The sequence below is a fragment of the Somniosus microcephalus genome, chromosome 16 (genome assembly GCF_052327205.1).
Source record: "Somniosus microcephalus isolate GS21.2 chromosome 16, FLI_Smic_1.0, whole genome shotgun sequence".
NCBI lineage: Eukaryota > Metazoa > Chordata > Chondrichthyes > Squaliformes > Somniosidae > Somniosus > Somniosus microcephalus.
The window spans coordinates 36,997,190-37,017,281 of NC_141002.1; the positions used below are offsets into that span (position 1 = coordinate 36,997,190).

General features: G+C 42.5%; 1 long non-coding RNA gene across 1 annotated transcript; it reads left to right on the plus strand.

Annotated features, from left to right (window-relative positions):
* Positions 1-5,362: 5,362 nt before the first annotated feature.
* Positions 5,363-19,121, plus strand: LOC147106074 (uncharacterized). Its single transcript, XR_015081327.1, has 2 exons — positions 5,363-5,679; positions 18,613-19,121. It is a non-coding gene; the product is annotated as an uncharacterized LOC147106074 (long non-coding RNA).
* The last annotated feature ends 971 nt before the right edge of the window (positions 19,122-20,092 follow it).

Genomic DNA, 20,092 nt, shown 5'->3' on the forward strand with positions numbered 1-20,092 from the left:
TTAACATAGACTGGAAACTCAGTGGTGTGGAGGGAGGAGAGAATCTGCTAAATGCATGCGTTGGTGCTCCAAAATCCATTAGTTAGAAGAAAACAACTTAGAAGAAAAAAAATCCCCCATTTTTAAAAAGATTATAACAATCAGCACTGACTGAGGTTAATGCTGCCTTTGCTATTATTTTAAAAACATGCTTCTAGAAGAAATAACTGGTAGTGGGAACATTTATCGTACAGGAATTTATCACTTGCAAGCAAGATGTTACCAATCATGGTGCACTATTACTTTGGCTACTTTGCCCAGTCACGATCTTGTTATTTCAAAGCTCCTTCTTTGATGATAGAAAAGGCAAAAAAAGACTATAGGGTATTTTATCTTAACGAAAAGTTGTTTTGTGTATTATTTCTTGAGCCATACACTGTTTCTGGCAGTGATATCACATGCCAGGGATGCAATGATGAGTATCAATGTGAGTCACTTGTTTACAACTGAACAAAAAAGTTTTAAATCCATGAAGACAGCACCCTATAGTACAGTAAAAGGAAAAACATACGGCTACTTTGGCCGAAGTTTCAAATCTCAGCCAAATTTTGTTCCAAAGTATGGAGCAGAAAATATGGAAATGTGGGATAATTTACTTTGGACATTGTTTAGATGAATGACCAGTTCTGTACTATTTCTAATTGTGTATGTAGATAGCATGTTATATGAGGGTGTTGCCATTTAGTGCTATGTATATCCAGTGTCAGTGTGTGTAAACACATCACTAAAGCTGCCTCTAAGAAACAAATGTTCTCTTTCATGCCCCAGTTCTTTTCCCTTCTTGCTATGAAGAGAGAAGGAGACAGCCCCTTAAGACTGTGAAGTAAATGGTATGGCCACTGAGGACTCCATCCTTAAAATGGTGGACAAACAATATATTTCTCATCATTCAATTAAGCCAGAATAGCTCGCCATCAACATTGAATGAAAACAATCTTTTCTGAAGGAATAAGATGCTTGGCAGTGACTGACCAATGTACTGCGGTTTTTCCATTGTTGCAAAGCTACAGGAACTGCCATAAATAAGTCATTGCAAAGCTGTCAATTTAAGAGTCACCAGGGAACCATTTCCTCACAATACCATGAAGTGCTTGAGATTGTACACAACGATCCTCCTTTGTCTACTAATTAGCATTCCAATACAATAAAGTAACCAGTCTAACTTCCAGCTGTTAGCTATTGATGAGTCACAATACTGAATTTTAACATTATAGAAATATTATGAATTAACAAAATTCAGTTCAGGCAATAAAGGTAAGCATCACAACAATACACCATTCAGAGTTGAATATTGCTCTCTTATCCAGGGAGGCTCCTCATACTCCTGAACAAGATAGAAAAAAAACTTATCATATTGATAATCCTTCTCTCACTTCAAACCCACAATCTCTGTGTCTACATTTCTTGCCTATATCTTATCAATACTGTTATGGTCATTCTTATTACAATTCTTGTTTAATTTGTGCTAAGCTCTGGAGAAACCATCAGTCTAACTTTTCCTGCTTTCCCCTACCTCTCTGTGTTGGAATTAAGGTTCATTTCACCACTCTTTCTCAAGACGCCAAAACTGTGATACTAAAGCAAAATACTGCAGATGCTGGAAATCTGAAATAAAAACAGAAAATGCTGGAAATACTCAGCAGGTCAGGCAGCATCTGTGGAGAGAGAAACAGAGTTAACGTTTCAGGTCGATGACCCTTCGTCAGAACTGGAAAGAGTTGGAGATGTAACAGGTTTTTAAGCAAGTACAGGGGCAGGGAGAGGGGGGAGGGGAGGAAAGAACAAAAGGGAAGGTCTGTGATAGGATGGAAGGTAGGAGAGATTAAGAGACAAAAGGGATGATGGTGCAAGGCAAAAGGAGATGGTAATGGGACAAAAGATGATTCTAGATGAAGTGTAAATGGCGATGGCAGGATGATCAGCAGCTGCCATGTGAGAGAGAGAGAAAAAATGATAGGGGCAGAGGTTATGGTCTGAAATTGTTGAACTCGATGTTGAGTTTAGAAGGCTGTAAAGTGCTTAAGCTTCAATGGAACAGTGTAAGAGGCCGAAGACAGAGAGGTCAGAGTGGGAGTGGAGCAGAGAATTAAAGTGACAGGCGACCGGAAGCTCGGGGTCACCAATACGGACTGAACGGAGGTGTTCCGCAAAGCGGTCACCTAATCTGCGTTTGGTCTCCCCAATGTAGGGGAGACCGCATCATGAGCAGTGAATACAGTATACTAGATTGCAAGAAATACAAATAAATCGCTGTTTCACCAGGAAGGAGTATTTGGGGCCCTGGACAGTGGGAAGGGAGGAGGTAAAAGGGCAGGTTTTGCATCTCCTGTGATTGTACGGGAAGGTGCCGGGCGAAGGGGATGGGGTGTTGGGGTTGATAGAGGAGTGGACCAGGGTGTCGCAGAGGGAGTGGTCCCTTTGGAATGCTGAAAGGGGAGGTGAGGGGAAGATGTGTTTGGTGGTAGGTAGCGGAAATGGCAAAGGATGATCCATTGAATGATGAGGATAGTGACAGTGACCTCATCTCCTCTGGAGATCTTACCTCCGCGGCCGCCAACCTTATAGTTCCCCAAACCCACACAGCCTGCTTCTACCTCCTTCCCAAGATCCACAAACAGGACTGTCCTGGTAGACCCATCGTTTCAGCCTGTTCTTGCCCCACGTAACTTATCTCTTCCTATCTCCACTCTACTTTTTCTCCCTTGTCCAGTCTCTTCCCAACTACATCCACAACTCTTCCGACGCCTTCCGCCACTTTAACAGTTTCCAGATTCCAGGCCCCAACCGCCTCCTTTTCACCATGGACGTCCAATCCCTCTACACCTCCATCCCCCTCCAGGATAGCCTGAAGGTGCTCCGCTTCTTCTTCGAACAGAGGCCCAATCAGTCTCCTTCCACCACCACCCTCCTTCACCTGGCTGAACTTGTTCTCATATTGAACAATTTCTCCTTTGACTGCACTCACTTCCTACAAATTAAAGGTGTTGCTATGCGAACTCGCATGGGGCCTAGCTATGCCTGCCTTTTTGTGGAATATGTGGAACATTCTTTATTCCAGTCCTACTCAGGTCCCCTCCCTTACCTCTTTTTCCGGTACATTGGTGACTGTATCGGTGCCATTTCCTGCTCTCGCCCTGAACTAGAAAATTTCATCCATCCTTCCCTCACCTTCACATGGTCCATCTCCGACTCTTCCCTTCCCTTCCTCGACTTCTCTGTCTCCATCTATTGACAAACATTCACTATAAGCACACTGACTACCACAGCTACCTGGACTACACTTCCTCCCACCCCGCTTCCTGTAAGGACTCTATTCCATTCTCCCAGTTTCTCCGTCTCTGCCGCATCTGCTCTGATGAAGTCACCTTCCATACCAGTGCTTCCGACATGTCTTCCTTTTACCTCAACCGAGGATTCACCAGACTGTGGTTGAGACTACCCTTGACCGTGTCCATTCTATTTCCCGCACTTCTGCTCTCACTCCTTCCCCTCCCTCCCTTGTCCTCCTCACCTTTCACCCCACCAGCCTCCACTTTCAATGGATCATCGTCTGCCATTTCCGCCACCTCCAGCGTGATCCCACCACCAAACACGTCTTCCCCTCCCCTCTCCTTTCAGCATTCCGAAGCGACCGCTCCCTCTGCGACACCCTGGTCCACTCCTCTATCACCCCCAACGTCCCTTCCTCTTCGCCCGGCACCTTCCTGTGCAAGCGCAGGAGATGCAACACATGCCCTTTTACCTCCCCCCTTCCCACTGTCCAGGGCTTCAAACACCCCTTCCAGGTGAAACAGCGATTTACTTGTACTTCTTGCAATTTAATATACTGTATTCGCTGCTCACGATGCGGTCTCCTCTACATTGGGGAGACCAAACGCAGATTTGGTGACCACTTTACGGAACACCTCCATTCAGTCCGTATGCGTGACCCTCAGCTTCCGGTCGCCTGTCACTTTAATTCTCCGCTCCACTTCCGCTCTGACCTCACCGTCCTTGGCCTCTTACACTGTTCCACTGAAGCTCAACGTAAGCTCGAGGAACAGCACCTCCTCTTTCGATTAGGCACTTTACAGCCTTCTGGACTCAACATAGAGTTCAACAATTTCAGACCATAGCCTCGGCCCCTATGATTTTTTCTCTCTCTCACATGGCAGCTGTTGATCATCCTGCTATTGTCATTTACACTTTATCTAGACTCATCTTTTGTTTCGTAACTTGTCCCATTACCATCTCCTTTTGCCTTGCACCATCATCCCTTTTGTCTCTTAATCTCTCCTACCTTCCATCCGATCGCAGACCTTCCCTTTTGTTCTTTCCTCCCCTCCCCCCTCTCCCTGCCCCTACACTTGCTTAAAAACCTGTTACATCTCCAACTTTTTCCAGTTCTGACGAAGGGCCATCGACCTGAAACGTTAACTCTGTTTCTCTCTCAACAGATGCTGCCTGACCTGCTGAGTATTTCCAGCATTTTCTGTTTTTATTTAAAACTGTGATACAGCTTACCTCCCTCAGCCTTCCCTTTGTGCTCTTATCTACAGGCTTTTGAAACCCAAGTTTGGTGTCATTCAACATGACTTCTTGATTGATCTCATCTTCAATCCCACTCTTTTCATTTCTGGGGCCCAGAAATTCCTTGGCGATGCTCCCGCTTTGCCAGCATAACTTTACTGGGAGTGTGGGGCAAATTCCTGCTTACACACGTCAATGGGATGTGATGGTAAGGATGGCACGCTTCTGGCGAATTTACAGCAGCGGAGAGCGAGCAGCTCCGAGGAAATTCCTGGCCGAGGTCTTAGCCCATCACTTGGATTTTTCAATTATAAAAGTTGCTCCAAATAACATACATGCCCACAACGAGTGACCCTGATATCAGGACCACATGCTTATGATGCAGGAGTTTTCCACCATTTACACAGAAGATGTACACTGTTGTAGGCAATGCACCCATTGGAGAAAAGTTAGCCACCGCTTCTCCCTTACCAACACAGCCTGTTCTAGTCCCAGATATTGGTTGATCTATTGTACTGGTCACATAACCTACTTGTTTACAGGAGATATGTGCAACAGCCATGAATAAGATACAAATAAAATACTGATTGTGGAGTGGATTAAACTGAATGTGAATGGCTTTCTTTTATTTTTATCTGATGTGTAGTGAAGCGGATACAAATCTTGTATTAGATGAATGAACCATTGCTGTTTACCCTTTGCGTGCTGTAAGAGAGGAATTCAGATTGAAACACATCTGAGCCTTACAGTCCTAAGCATGAGTGAATTGTTACTTTTCACCAGCGTGTACTATGAATTACTAAAAGCAGAAAATACGTCTCTGAGCTCGAGGCTGCGATGTGCGCTTATGCATTTAATCTGTCATAGCTATCAAGGACTAATCTGTTTTTGTTCATTGTAAACTGATTACCTCATTGTTGGGTTGCAGCTTACGGATTTAAGGAAGACATTTTGTAAAAACCTTAGCTCAGAGTTGCAGCGGTCCTCCAGTATTACTATAATGGCTACAGGTTAGCTGTATTGGATAACATTTAAATACTGCTAGATATTAAAAATGTGATATTTATATTCACTTTGACCTTTAAAACTGAAAAAAAGAAAAATACTGGAAGTATTAATCGACACAAAAACGTAAGTACAATAATGCTGTAACAAATGTTTAGCTTTAAAAGCATTTGAATTATTTGCCGTTTCACAATAAACACTTGCCTTTTAATATCACAAGTTACCATATATTTGGCAGCATTAGTGGTTTGAATCAGGAACTTTCCAAGTGAAGGATAGGTGTGCGCTCCACGCTTTAAACAAAACAGTGACTTTATAGTTTTACTGGCTGCTCGAATCTGGAAGTGGTACAGTCTTAGGATTTCAAAACCTCTTTCTGCCACTCAACTAGTCTCCTTCAATCTGCTTCCCCACTCACCTGTGTTATTTCATTAAGCTATATAGTCCGTGGCAGGAGCTTTGCAATGTTTAGTCACAGGTAAAAACATGGGTCTCACATAAACTATTATACTCCGGAAGCCCTCAATTGTTTACTTGGACTGGCACTCCTCAGGACTTACAATGAACCTGAACTTTCTGTTATGAAAGGGAATCATTAGACAGTTTCCACGAGAGCAGCTGATAATATCCTCCTCCTTACCAAAAGCAATGAACAGCACTCCATAATAAGAGTTTGTTAAGGATCATCCTGCCTCAGCATGGAAAATAGCTTGCAGGTCACCAGATCTGACCTAGAGGAGATCCTAAATGAGTTTCTATTAAATATTTATTTTTCAAGAGAATGACCGAACTTTCCATTAAGCGGATAATATAGAGAATTATTTAAAACAAGACAGGATATTCTCCCAATGTGTCACTGTCTGTTCGGTGTGCCCACATTCTGTCAGACACCAAAGATTTGAAGTACTAAATCCACGGTATAAAGCTTCAAATCTGGCACCACTTTGGTGCCCAAAAATGGGCACTAAAATAGCTGATGTTAATAAAATATCAACCCCCCCCCCCCCGGTTAAACAGTTTGATGCCTTCTGTCTGCTTCTTATTTACACTAAACATAGATTTTTCTGCTGCCCCTAGTCTTGTATATACCAACACACACGAGATCCTGGGTCTTCCCCGCTTTTCTCAAATAGCTATGTATTTGTATTTGTCCTATTCTTCCTTTGTCTTTCATTTATTCTAATTACATTTCAAATGGAATTGTAACCCTGTGAAGAGAATGGAGTTAATAGAAGCCTCTGAATACAGAAACAATGCAAGTAAAGGTCACTCCATCCCAGCCACATTAGCATCACCACAGAGATTGATAGATTTTTTTTGGAAACTACAGACTGATTTTAAACATACTGTAAGGTAGGAAGCAGCGATTCCCCCAAGTTGTGCATCACACCAGTCAGCGTTTGCAGACATCAGACACGGCGAACAGCACTGATCGAGGCAAGTCACCAAACCAGGGCTAATAGTTGTTTGATTCGGGCTACAATATCAATTCAACCAGGCACAGACTGTAGATTGTGACAGCAAGCGACCCAGAGCTCCTCCGTCTTTTCTCCCTCGACTGTTGGCAAAGTCCTAATAAAATTGCATGTGCCTTGTATACATTACTGATTGATGCTGTATCTTACTTGGGTAAACTTTGGCACCCAATAACTACACTCAAATCACCACGGCAACAATCGCTGGCAGTTAGCGGAGGAACAGATTATACAGCACAGTAAAACTAAAAAGCTTCAATAAAAACAAAGAACATTTCTGTACCTGTTAGCAGTTGGTTGGTTTTAGTCAGGGCTGTAGCTTTATTGCAGTCCGAAATGTAATCTCAATAAATCTTTGAAATATCTTTTAATGTTTCTTTTTTAATTGCCTGTGTTCTCCCCAGTGGTCTTGTTAATCCATTCTAGTCCACATCCAGATGAAAGGCAATACAAAAGCAAACGGACAGCCCTTACAGCTGAGCTCAGACGCTGGTTGCTGTCATTAGCAGTTCCAACCTGGCACCAATGGTGGGGTCGGAGGTCAGGCAGGAGCAACCGGCTGCAACAATCGTTCTGGATTTCGGGCTTCCCTCACCTCAGAGTCATTGCACTCTCCTTCAAGTGCAGTTGCTTAAGTCTGGCTCTCCTTTCTTGGTAATCTGTCACCGCACAGCAGCTAGTCCACAGCCTCACCTGACAATGCCCCTCTTGGCTGTGTCTCTCCCTTTGTTGTTTGCTTATTTTATTGATCAGTGAGAATAGATCTTTTCCTTTTTTTTAGAAAATGAAATAAGATATCAAAATCCGCAATCACATACACGCAGACCGTGAGATAAAATCATGATGTTTCCTGATGAAGCTGATAAGGATAAGATTGCAAATATTCTGCTTGTGTGCACTGTGCAATCAGTTCATCATGCTTACAGTCTCTCTCTCTCCCTCTCTTGCTCTCTTCTCTCATGGGGAGGGGTTGGGTAGGCAGAGACAGAAGCAACTCTCCGAACATTTCAAACAATAGAGAAACCAATCCAACAGTAGAAGCAGCCACTGGAAGTCCTGTGTTTTACTTTGAGAGATTCAAGACAGTTTTGCTTTCATTTAGCTCATTTCTGCATCCCTTGCATCACAGAGGATTCACTTTGTGTTTAGTATTTTATATTTAATTGCCTGCTGTCAATTTGACTTTTGTTTGGTAATTAAGGAAAGACACTAATTAAGATTTCGACATGAGTTAGAGATTCATTTTATTTAGATGGGTGTGTTATTCATCAGGGAAATAGATTCAGTAACATTGTTGTATGTAAAGAATAGTGATTTGTTTTTGTTCTACTAGCATCTTGTGGGGACTTACATCATTGAAAGTCCCGTCTCGGAGCTCAGTGAAGATCACATCAAACTGGTTACATTAACAGTAGTTATTTAAAAAAATGATTTATCGTTCACTAAATATTATAAGTAATGCTAGGTGGCCATCAGTGAATTGCAGGCAGAAAATCCAATTTCGCCGTACAGCTGACAAACACACAGTTTGACATCATCTGACCTCTGAGATTACATTGCCTTGTAATTCACTGCCACTTGGTATCCCCCATGTATCAAATCAGACGTCATTTAATATTGAGAGAGGATACACAGTACATTGGACAGCAATGGCGTGCTGAAGATAACCGACTAGAAATTCCTGGCAAGCTGTTGTACTGCTGGAACTGCAGCAGGTGGCACTTCAGCAGGTCAACCTGCCCCAGTGGTGCCTACGCCACCTTTGCCGCTTCCTGGGAATCTGCGCTACAGAGATGGGAGTTCTCCCCGGTGCCCTGGCCAATATTTATCCCTCAAACAATGCCAGATTATCTGGTCATTATCTCATTACCATTTGTGGGAGCTTGCTGTGCACAATTTGGTTGCCACGTTTCCGACATTACAACAGTGACTACACTTCAAAAGTACCTCATTGACTGTAAAGCGCGGTTGGGACGACTTGAGACGGTGAAAGGCGCTGTATAAATGCAAGTTCTTATTACCAATTCAATAATGTATTAAATTATTTAACAACCGCTTGCTTTTATACAGCGCCTTTAATATAAATAAATATCCCAAGTTGCTTCACCAATAAAAATAAGAAAAATGGTTGGATTTAAGCAGTTGATCAATGTTATCTTGCAGTGTTGACAATCGGTCTTGAAAATCAATAATTGAATGTATTTCAGTGAAATATTACAGATCTATGAATAGGCAATGGTACTCACAGTGTGGGAGTATGGGAGCCATGTGAGGGCCACCCAGACTCCACCTGTGGCTTTCAGCAAACCACCTACTCCATGTACTCCTGAGCCTCTTCACATCTTGCCCAACTGTGGATAGCTGGCATTCAGTGCTGGCTTCTCTCTTTTTCTTGCTGCCCAGCAAAAAGAGGCAAGGAAATGCTCACCTTCCATACAACGATTGAGAGGGGCCTATTAAAACAGAACTATTGGTTGTATGGACACTGAAAATCCACGGGCCACGATCCTAACAGTTACGTAGGGATTGTGCCCATCTGTGCCTTCGGACACTGACCCCCTTCGGAGTTTGCGGGTTCAGTGGAGGATCACCTCATTTGCACGGGGCCAACGGGTGAGCATGCCACTAGGGGAGCGTCTCTAAAGTCCATCCGCCCCATGCAGCCACAAAATCCGGCAACTGGCTCCCTTTCGGGGTGGAGGGGGGAGATGTTTAGACTCTGCCCAGATCCCATGGAGCCTCCAAGTACTTTGTGCAAAGGGACCGATCGTAGTTTCTTTTGTAAAAATAAATTCCAATCTTTGGGGTCTGGACCACTTCCCTGATTTGGAACCCCCCCCACCCCGCAAACCCGTTCAGTGGGGCTCAGTTCCACCCATCTGGAGGCCAGTGCATCTCATCTCATTCAGTGTATAAAATCTCCAGTGTTGTGCTGTGTCCCAAATAAGCTAGGGAAGTAGGAATGCCTGACATAGGAAGTCCGTGCCAGGGGGCACCCCAACATTATTTTCTGTGGAAGGGGCAGGTAGAGCTTCTGTCCCTTACATCACTGCCTGGAAAATACTTGAAATGGTGGGAGCTCAATGGAACTGGGCTTCTGCTATTTTCCAGTGGGTTCCACTGGACTCTTCCCATAGTTATGGTGGGATTCGGCAGAATCCCAGAGGAAATTTGGGGCCATCGTTTTTTTATTTCTTTTCTTTGCAGCGAAGTGCCCAGCCTTCACTTGGCGACTGCCCATAGTGACATGATTGAAAGCATGAGGTCATTGTGTGGGCAATCTGAGGTATAGACATAGATCTACATACCATGACTCCACGGTCTTTGAGTGAGAGCTTGGTTGAGATTGTGGCCCTCGACAAAAGGTTTCTGAGTAATACTGATTGAATTCAGTGTATTTCTGTATTTATTTTGGATTTTTGTTTGAATACCAGATTTAAAATGAAGGCTATGCACTTTTCACAAAATTAAGGATAGAGTCTATGGAAACAAATTGCAGATAAAAGGATCCCTTTTAATGGCTGGACAATGCAAAGGGTATTAATGCATATAGCTTGAGCGATGAAGATTTAAACACCGATTTGATTTCAATAGAGCGTAAAATCAGGCGGGGTTTAAAACAGGCATCCGATCCGAATGCGCACCATTCCCACCGCGCGGGTTAGGTTAACATCTTCACCTGAGCTCTGGTTCTGTGCTCGCAGCTCACTGTTGAGAATGAAATAAGGCCCTACTATAAAATGGCTCAGGCCTCTCACCAGTGACTTTGAGCAGGCAGTGTAAGGACTTCTCATGCTGCCCGACCCCAAGTCCACCAAATTAAAAAACTTGTATTACTATTTGGAACTTATGTTGTATCCCTCTGTCTATACACACTAAGATCTTGTTTGCCTCCTTCCTTGTTGTAACACACTGAACTGGCACCACACAGTAATTTGATAAATAGGAGAGGGTGGCTGCACCTGTATTGGTACAACAGGGATCCACGCGATGTGTGGACGCACCCTGCTGCCCCGAGGATGGGGAGGGGGAGGTGAAGGAGACTAGAGGTCACTTGAAACAAAGATAAGAATGTACCGTCGCTCTATCTTTGTCTTCTGAATAGTAGGCTTTGGTAGCAATAGCAATCAATCCTTCAACAGGCATGGGTCCCATTGGGCCTATCGGAGCGCAGGATTCTTGGGGTAGCTTGGGAATGGACCCAGACACACCCAGTGATGGGACACAAGGGGAGTGGACAGAACAAGCACCTGACACTCCTCTCTCCAGATTGCAATTACCTCCACAGTCGTCGATGGGACAGAAACCTAAAAGGTTTGGGTTCCACCCGCACCCCGTCGCTGGAACTATGCCGATATTGGGCTGAGAACACCACAGAATTTGCACTGCCTTAAATATAAATCAGTACCACCCCCAAACTCATAGATCTGGAACTGCGGTCATTCAACAATTTGACACAGGTTCCTTTTTGTGTGGTCATCCCTCTCCTCTTGCTTTCGATGCTTCGAGCTTTGCGCTGCTGCCGCAATCTCTCAAAGACTGGAACACGAAGAATTTAACTACCCCAAAATGCAAAACGTACCGCATATGGGGATGGGATTTTGAAAATCCAGAACATAAAAACATTTTCAATAATTAAAAACAAAGTCTCTTTCGCTTCACGATAACCTGCCCTGAGAGAAGTATGGGCGACCAGTAACGCAGAGCAAATGAAACTTCACCGCTCTTTGAATTTCACGTTGGAGAAGTGCCATGGAGCAGAACAGAAAATGTTAATATCATGAGCTGGTTACGATTTGTTTAGATTTCATTCCTTTCAGTGTATGAAAGGCTGAAGCTCAGTATGTTGCTTATTTCAGATTCTTACGGAATGGAATGCTTAATGCTTCAGTGCTTTAAAGAGGGATTTATCCTGTTAAAATAAAATAAAAGGAATATTGGATTTGAATAACACTCTCAAACAAGTGTCATGTCAAACGGTTTGAACAGGTGTCCCTGATTCGTGAATACATCCATCCATCTGCTGGTTTACAAACATGTCATCCTCCTACATTCTGGGTAAGATGACATCACTGCGAATAGCTTTTTCTTTCTAGTCGTGCTACACCTATAAAAATTTCTGTAGAGCTTTGTCTCCAAAATAAAAGTTTTATTTTCAATCATCTGCGAAGTTGTTGAGCATAAAAGACTGTAAATTGGTGGCAGTGATGTCATCCTCCCCGTACTGCACCACAGTAGGAGCAGCAGCAGTGCGCCGTTCTGGTGGTGAAATTAAAGACTTGCGAAGAGCACGACGCCCCCACCCACATCAGCAGATGGTTCAGAAAACGTGCTAATGGATTTTGTGTGTGAGTAAACTATTAATATTTACAATTTTGAAATCAACTAGGTGCTGAGCATTCCTTTAAGGAAGCAGAGTGCTTTTTATGAAAGCTGAAACTAAGCAAGGAGGCATGAGGCCCACATCACATTGAAGACCAAAACTTATTTCCTTGCAGTCAGCAAGGTGAAGAATCTAAGTGTTAAGGAATGTGGAACTTTTTCTATTAACAACGTCAAACACCTCTAGATTAGTAATAGCATGACTTAGATGCAAAATAGAGACTACATTTAATATAAAATTGTAAAATACATTGTTTTATTCAGAGAATAGATGTGATAGGGACCAGACAGGGGTATTGCCTATTTGACTTTGCAACACTTCCAGTTCAGGCCATTTGTTCAGTGATATTAGCAGCATACATGTCGAAAAATAAGATGTGTCTCTGATTTTTTTTTCTATATAGAAAGTCACACTCCATAATTCAATGCCATTGGGTGTATGAATTGAATATGAAAAGATGTTGGTCTCAACTTTGGGAGTCACATTCATTTCAGATCAAACTGAATGCTATGTGTTTTAGGTTGATTTTTAAATAGGCTAGCAGTAGACCTGGGTGGTTAGAGGATGGGGAAATGTACACATCAGGTAAAGTGATTGCTATGGGGGGAATTTTTTGGGGGGTCAGCGGACGCGATCGGTGGTGGGTCAGGTGGGAAATTTGATTTTTTTGACAGCAGTTTGGGACCCCGCAATGTCTCACGCAGCGGTGGGGGGAAGCAATTCAGGTCACTATGACCTTGTTCACAGGCCATTAAGAACTATTTTGAGCTCACCATCAGAGTTTACCAGATTGCCTACGGGATCTATGCTGCTCAGGGATCATGCCAGGTAAGCAGGTCGGGAGTTGAATGGCCATGGAATCATCTCATTACTTGATAGCTGCAAATGTACTATAAAAGCTCCCATCTCACAGCTGTTCACTTTCCAAACTTAGAAGCTGTTGCTTACTGCATTTGGAAGACAGATTGAGCTTTATGCAGGCTGCAAGTGTTTGGAGTAAACTCTCTATCCAGTGTCACCTCATTGGAACAACCTCTCTCACCATTGACAGATTGCTTCTGTCATCTCAAGTTCACCTGCCATCTATTATATCAGCATCGGTGCCCTTGAAACTATCTCACCTCGGTCCTCAGAATCCCACCATGATCAGCTCCAACACCAGCAGCACCAGGCACAACAGCAGCAACAACAACACCAACCTTCTCCGCAATCAACTGATGCTGCATAGGACAGAGGGCATCAGCACCCGATAACATTGCTGCCTGGGAGGCCAGGGATGGCCTCGCCATGGCCAGATTTACTTCACTTGATGCTGTACACCCTGGCTGCCACATGATGCACCAAGTTGGCATCACCCTACACCAACACCATAAAGCATCCCTACAATTCCAAACCATTCATTTCAGACTCATCATCATTGCAGGGGTGGGGGGAGGTGGGGTGGTGGGGGGAGGTACTGTTATGTCTCACCATTCACTGCAACTCACTAAACCACTTCCAAAGGTCCACACAAATCTGTCCAAGAACACAAAATGTTGAAAATAAAGGTTTCAATGTTTGACACCATATTAACAGAAACTTTACACAAACATTGCATAAAACACTCAACTGCCTACCCTTGTGTGTTGTTAGTTGATATGATTGGACTAGGATGAGGGTGAGTGTGAGGAGTGGCTAGTGAGATGGGGAAGTGATAATGTAGATAGAGAGGGATGGGTGGAGGTGCAAGGTAAGTTGGTGAGTGTAAAGGTGTACAAGAGTATGGTAGGAAAGACAGGGTGATGGGGACGTGATGAGTGGCATAGCAGGATGAGGTTGAGTGTGGCTTTGTACTAACGTTTCATGATCTACTGAGATCATTGAAAGGTTTGCGCCACTGCAGCCAGGTCATCCTGATGAAAGCCCTGCTTGTGTCCTCCTGTGCAATGTGCAACCAGGCTGCGTTGGTCTCCTGGGGAGGTCTCTTCTGCCCATTCAAAAGGAAGTGCGTGCTGTGATTCCCTCCATAAGTATATAGAGGAAGTCATGGGAGAGCCTGGGTTCAGCCGTGCACCTTTGTGCAGTGATTGTCAGTGTTTGCAGCACCTCAATGCTGTAGAACACTGAAAGCACAACTGTCAAACTAAATTTGCGTATGGGCCCTTTAAGGAAACCGGCTGATGATGCGTCATCAAATGACGTCATAAGACCCGCTTCCTTCAGTTGGCCGGCAAATGCGCTGGGCGGGCTTAACAAGCCCAATCAGGGGAACGTCATTTTGGACAGCGGGCTGGAGCCGGCAGCAAGGCCGCGACCCACCATCGATGTCACCTGCCATGGATCCGCCGAGGTTGGTAAAATCCAGCCCTATGTGTCTGGGATGGTTTGATGTGTGTGGTTTAGTATATGTTTCAATGTCTTGAACTGTAAATGTTGAATGTTCACCATGCCTCCTGCTATTAGAAAATCATATAACTGTTCAGATGATGGAGCTGCTCCTATTTGTTTGGCACCTTAAATGAGGAGCAGAAACTGTATAAAGTGTATGTATTCTTTACATAAAATTTCCCTATTGCTTGGCATCTGTCTCATGTACTGGTGCTGTATTCTATACGTACAATGGAGATTATTAAGTTTACACATGTGCTTTCAGTCCCTGATGGATGGTTTAGGCTGTCCTGGTATTTTTCTGGGTTGGGAATGTTCAAACTGTCCTTTCAATCTCCTTTTTCCACTTGATCAGCTGTTTTCAATAACTGTTTAAATAATCTCCACCTAATGTAGAATTAATTTAAAGAAGCTCTTTATGCTGCCGCTAGCCACTTTTACCATTTTAAACTCACAGGAGTAAAAGGCTGAGCCAGTGGGGAGAGAGGTAGCAGTTTGTGACATGCCTCAAATGAGACTGAGGGTAGAAAAAGAACCAAATTATAAAATGGCAATAGCTCTCAAGATTGATAAAGTGAGACAGAGGGTCAATGATAGGATCCAACCAGAATGTGCATGGTAAAATCTCCCTTCTAAAACATTCCTCAGCACAATTCTGCTTAAGGTAGGTAATAAAAATAAATCATAATGCAATAGTTATTAATAAATTGGCAGAGGATATATTTTATTTTCACCAAATAAATTGGAATGTATTTCCAATGTGTTTAATGGTGAAAGTGAAAAGAAGTATAGAAAACATGAAACTATTAAGTGTATTTTTATGATCATTGGCCACTGCAACTTTGAAAGAGAGAAAAGTAGATTGTGTTGTGATTATCCTTCAGCAAATAGGTATTGCTGAAGTGACCTTTTACTCAAAGGCAATGGTGAAGGCTGAGTGCTTGAAACGAAAGTGCTACATTCTATCCTCAGCTCCTATCGGCTTTCACTGGCTGTAGGCCAGAAGCTTCACACTTGGCAGCTCAGCCACTCATGGAGACGTTTGTCAGGCTCAATTAAGAAAGACATTGATTCATATTTGATTAGCATATGAGAGTCCCTGTGGATTCTTCCACTTCACGTTTCTCTGTTCCCGTATATAGTACATATTAGTTAATGGACTCCTTATTAATAAGCATGTTCCTTTGCTGAGACACTGATTACTTTTACTTGTATCTGAAAAGTGGAGGTTTCGAAGAACCATTTGGCCAGATGGCTGTAATCAGTATGGTACTTGATTTCGTTACTGAATCAAAATAAAACACTTTAAAAGCAATAGTCAGAATTTAATTTCCATTCAGTGAATCAAATCTGGGCTTTCTTTGTAATGATGGTGGTCAGTTTTACCAGCATGAGTATTGCTATTGTTGTACAAAGGTCCCAGTTCTATGGAGCCCCCCAAAAACCTACAGACCATACTGGCTACCTGTTCACCTTGAGTCAGTGGTTGATAGGAGCTAGCAATTAATTTCTAGCTATATTGCCTCTGAAATCTCACTTCCACTGTTGTATTTTTCAACCTTTTGGTGTTGATTTCCAAAAACAATACAGCTAGAAATGCCACTTCACCTAGGTTGATAAGTCTGTGCAAAATATTCTGCACTCTTGTCCATCTTGTGCTCCCAGCTACATTTCTCAAATACCAATACGATCAATATGTTCTCCAGCTTCCTCTGTCCCTAATTCTAATATTTTATTCCTGAAAATCCATGCATTGGTATAATTGCATTTAAGCTCTCTCCTTATTTATATTTGAACTTTTACATGTACCCTGATCAACATTATTTCCTACTGTCAATAATATTTGCAACTACCTTGCAAGAAAATTCCAGAAGAAAACTATATTGCCTGGGTGATTAAATGGTCGCAGATACGTCACGGGATCCTTTTAAAGGTTCTCTCAACAGTGCTTCACTGCATTAGTATAATTCAACTCCAACTATTTAGCTGCAAGTCTAGTCTCATTTTCAAGGTAAGGTTAAATGGCCAACTGACCTTCTTGTTATAGCTACCTTTCTTCCAAACATCAACACTACTTTTCAGCTGAGTTAGAAGTCTCCCTAAACTCTTTCTGATGACTGTAGGGATCTTAAGCAGTATATGTTCAGGCTGTGCCAATGCATATCCTGGTGGGTTTGGGAGCAGAGCACAAATCCAATCATAATTTGGCATCAATTGGCACTAAATTGACCAAGAATGGGGAGTGAGGGAAATTATATCAAGAGGTCACACTGGTGCAATGAAAGATAAAGACACATTGTTAGGGCAGATGAGAAGCAGCTTTATTCTTTGGTCACACTGATCGACAAAAGTGTTTTGTTCCCCAGTGTCCCTCACAGTGATAACCACAATAAGAACCATTTGTGCAATCCTCCTTAGCACTCCAACATTTAAGCATTATTACTATAGACTAACAAGGATCTTTTGTTTAGTAAAATGGGTAATGTATGAAATAATTGGGTATTTTAAAATCACTGGTAGTCCCATTCCCCTGACGTGTAAGTGGGAAAAGAAGCAATAAAAAAATCCCAATTAACTGAGTTTGGTCGGAGTCCTATTGTTTTCCATCTAATTCTCCTCAACAACTGGTCCTGGTTTTCAACACCTTGTATGGAGGCAGGGTTTACATCTGCAACTCAACATTGTTTAGCCAATTATGTAGTGTGGCACACCTGACATTGCCGAGATAGATTGCCGAGATGATAAAAACAATGTCACTATAATCAAGTTTACCATGGTGCAATTCCGCTTGTGGGAATATTCAGGAAAGGAACCACGGACAAGCCGGAACAATACAGGGAAATGTCTAATTATTGTCAGCACTCATTGCTCTTGGGGAGAAGTCTGGATTCAATTTATAGGCACAATTCTCTGTATATTTTACAGTTAAATGACACAGGGCTTGATCAAAGGAAACAGCTTAAGATAATATTCTGGAGAATGATTCTGAATGCTTTCATGACTGCTGCCAAAGCTGCTGTTAATTATATTTAGTTGACCTATATAATTGCTGACCTATTTACATGGGCTGTCAATTATTGAAAAGTGCCCACATTCTTGTCCTTATTTTGTAAAAACCAGCTTCTTGGAAGATGATGAGTGTGACAACAGTAATGTTCTTCGCCCTCACAGAAGATGAAGGGAAAAAAATAGAACTTTAATTATTTTACTTTGCTTTCCATTTTTTGTTATTTTGTCTTTCTGGGCAATAGATAAAGTCCCAGGATGAGAGGTGTAGGGAAAATGCCCTGTAAATTGCCTGAGCTGTGTTCTCAAAATGGAGTTTCAGCTTGAGGTGGCCACACAAAATGGAGTCAGTGGTTAAAATGAATGCTGGGGGGCATAACTATATCGTGCCTTATCTGATATTGTGTAGGAACCTTTGTTAAAGAAAATGTTAGGGGAGGAGAAGTAAAGAGGTAAAACCTCCTGATACATCTTACTCAGATTGATCAATTGAATAGAACAGGGTTTTTCTTTGAATGTGAGGTATGTAAGAGGGTGCTTGGCACATCTCTTACCACCTCTCAGGTTTTCTCACTCTTTAGTTTGAAATAGGTTCTCTTTGTCCTCTCTACTCATCTTCTGTAGTAATCTTTACCTAGAAGATGTAGAAGGATACCTCTACATTACAAGGACAGAGAGTAAGCGAGGTTATACAAGCCAGATTGTACAGCTACACCTGAGAGCAAGGTGTGACTTAAGCCAGCTAACAATTCACTTGTGTACATCAGGAGGTTTTACCTCTTTTTACCTCTGTACTTCTCCTCCCTTAACTTCTTTTTTCTTTAACAGTCACTCGTGTAAGGTGGTCTCAGCTGGAACAGGGGATCTGAGTGGAGCAGATGACCCCGCCACCGAAGGAGCTCATCGACTCGACATTCCAGAAGCTGATGGCACCGTCCCAGGGGAGGATGATGATCAAGTCGACCACACTTCTCATAAAGGCATGGTCGTATAAGCTCTGGAAACATTGCTAATCGCCAGTGTATAGATTCTATTCAATAGATTGGCTACCCAATGCTGTTCACTTGTCAGTTGTCTAAGGAATTAATCCTAATTTCATCTTGTCAATTTATATCAGTCTCAGATACTACTCTCAAATATAATTTGATCGAGTTTATGCTGAATTACGGTGACGCTAATGAACTGTCTTTTCAACTGGTTATTTATTTAATTAAGTAACTCTATTGATTATTTGTTATTCAAACTGCTAGGTTAACCGGTCTATAATCATTTATATATTTTAATTGCTTAAGTAGTGATAACTATGATCTTTTCAATAAACAATTGTTAGTGCATGATTCGTTGTCTGACTTCTTGTTTGATAATTTAGCAAAAAGGATTAATTCATTCACTCAGCAGCTTGTGGGTATCCTAATTGAGGGTTGGTAAAGTAAATTTATTTTCAATCCAAATTAGGTGGTTTAAGACACTTCAGCGAGCCAAACTTGGGCAACAACAACTCCTAGACTTAAGCAGGACAGTGAACCCCATATAGTTCCCAATAAGTGAGGGGGTTAAGGATTTGTCCAGTTCCTTGCCATATATTTGTCAGGATACCGATCCCGGTGGTCTTAGAGGGTGGGTGAGCAGCTCTGAGCCACAAAGTACGGCACTCTAGAAACACAACTTGAAGTTATACAGGAACAGCATGCATTGGCAGAATTCTGGGAAATCTCAGCTTGAAAACTGGAGATGATCCCTAAATTAAAATGGACTGAATCGAGCTGATTTCTGTGAGGGGGGTGGGGGGGGGGGGGGATAAAATGGCCACCTGTGCACATGATGACGCATTTCTGGGGTTGGCGTTCACTATCTGTGGCCCCAACCACAGCAACAAAGGCAAGTCCACTTTTTTTTTCCAAGTGGGAGAGAGGAAGAAATTTGCTTGTCCTGTTCTAGCCATTCCCTCATGGGTAAATGTACAGATCTGATCTCTGTCGTTCTCCGAGTAGTTAAACATGCGATCTCTGACAGTAGGCTGGGCTGTATTATTTGTTTGTTGAATGACCTGAATGTTTACACTTCATCTCTCGAGAAACCGTCTAAATTTTAGGTTCTCAAAAATTCGATTCTAAATGCCAATTTATCTGAACACTCATCCCTCAGAATTCCATAAATTGAATAAATTATTAACTCATCTAGAATACAGATATATTGTGCTTCAATTTCACTTAACTGCAGCAGAATACTCATTAGAATTCTATTTATCTCTTCAGAATATAAAGTATATTCAAAAGGCCATTATTCATAACCAAGCTAAACAACTGGG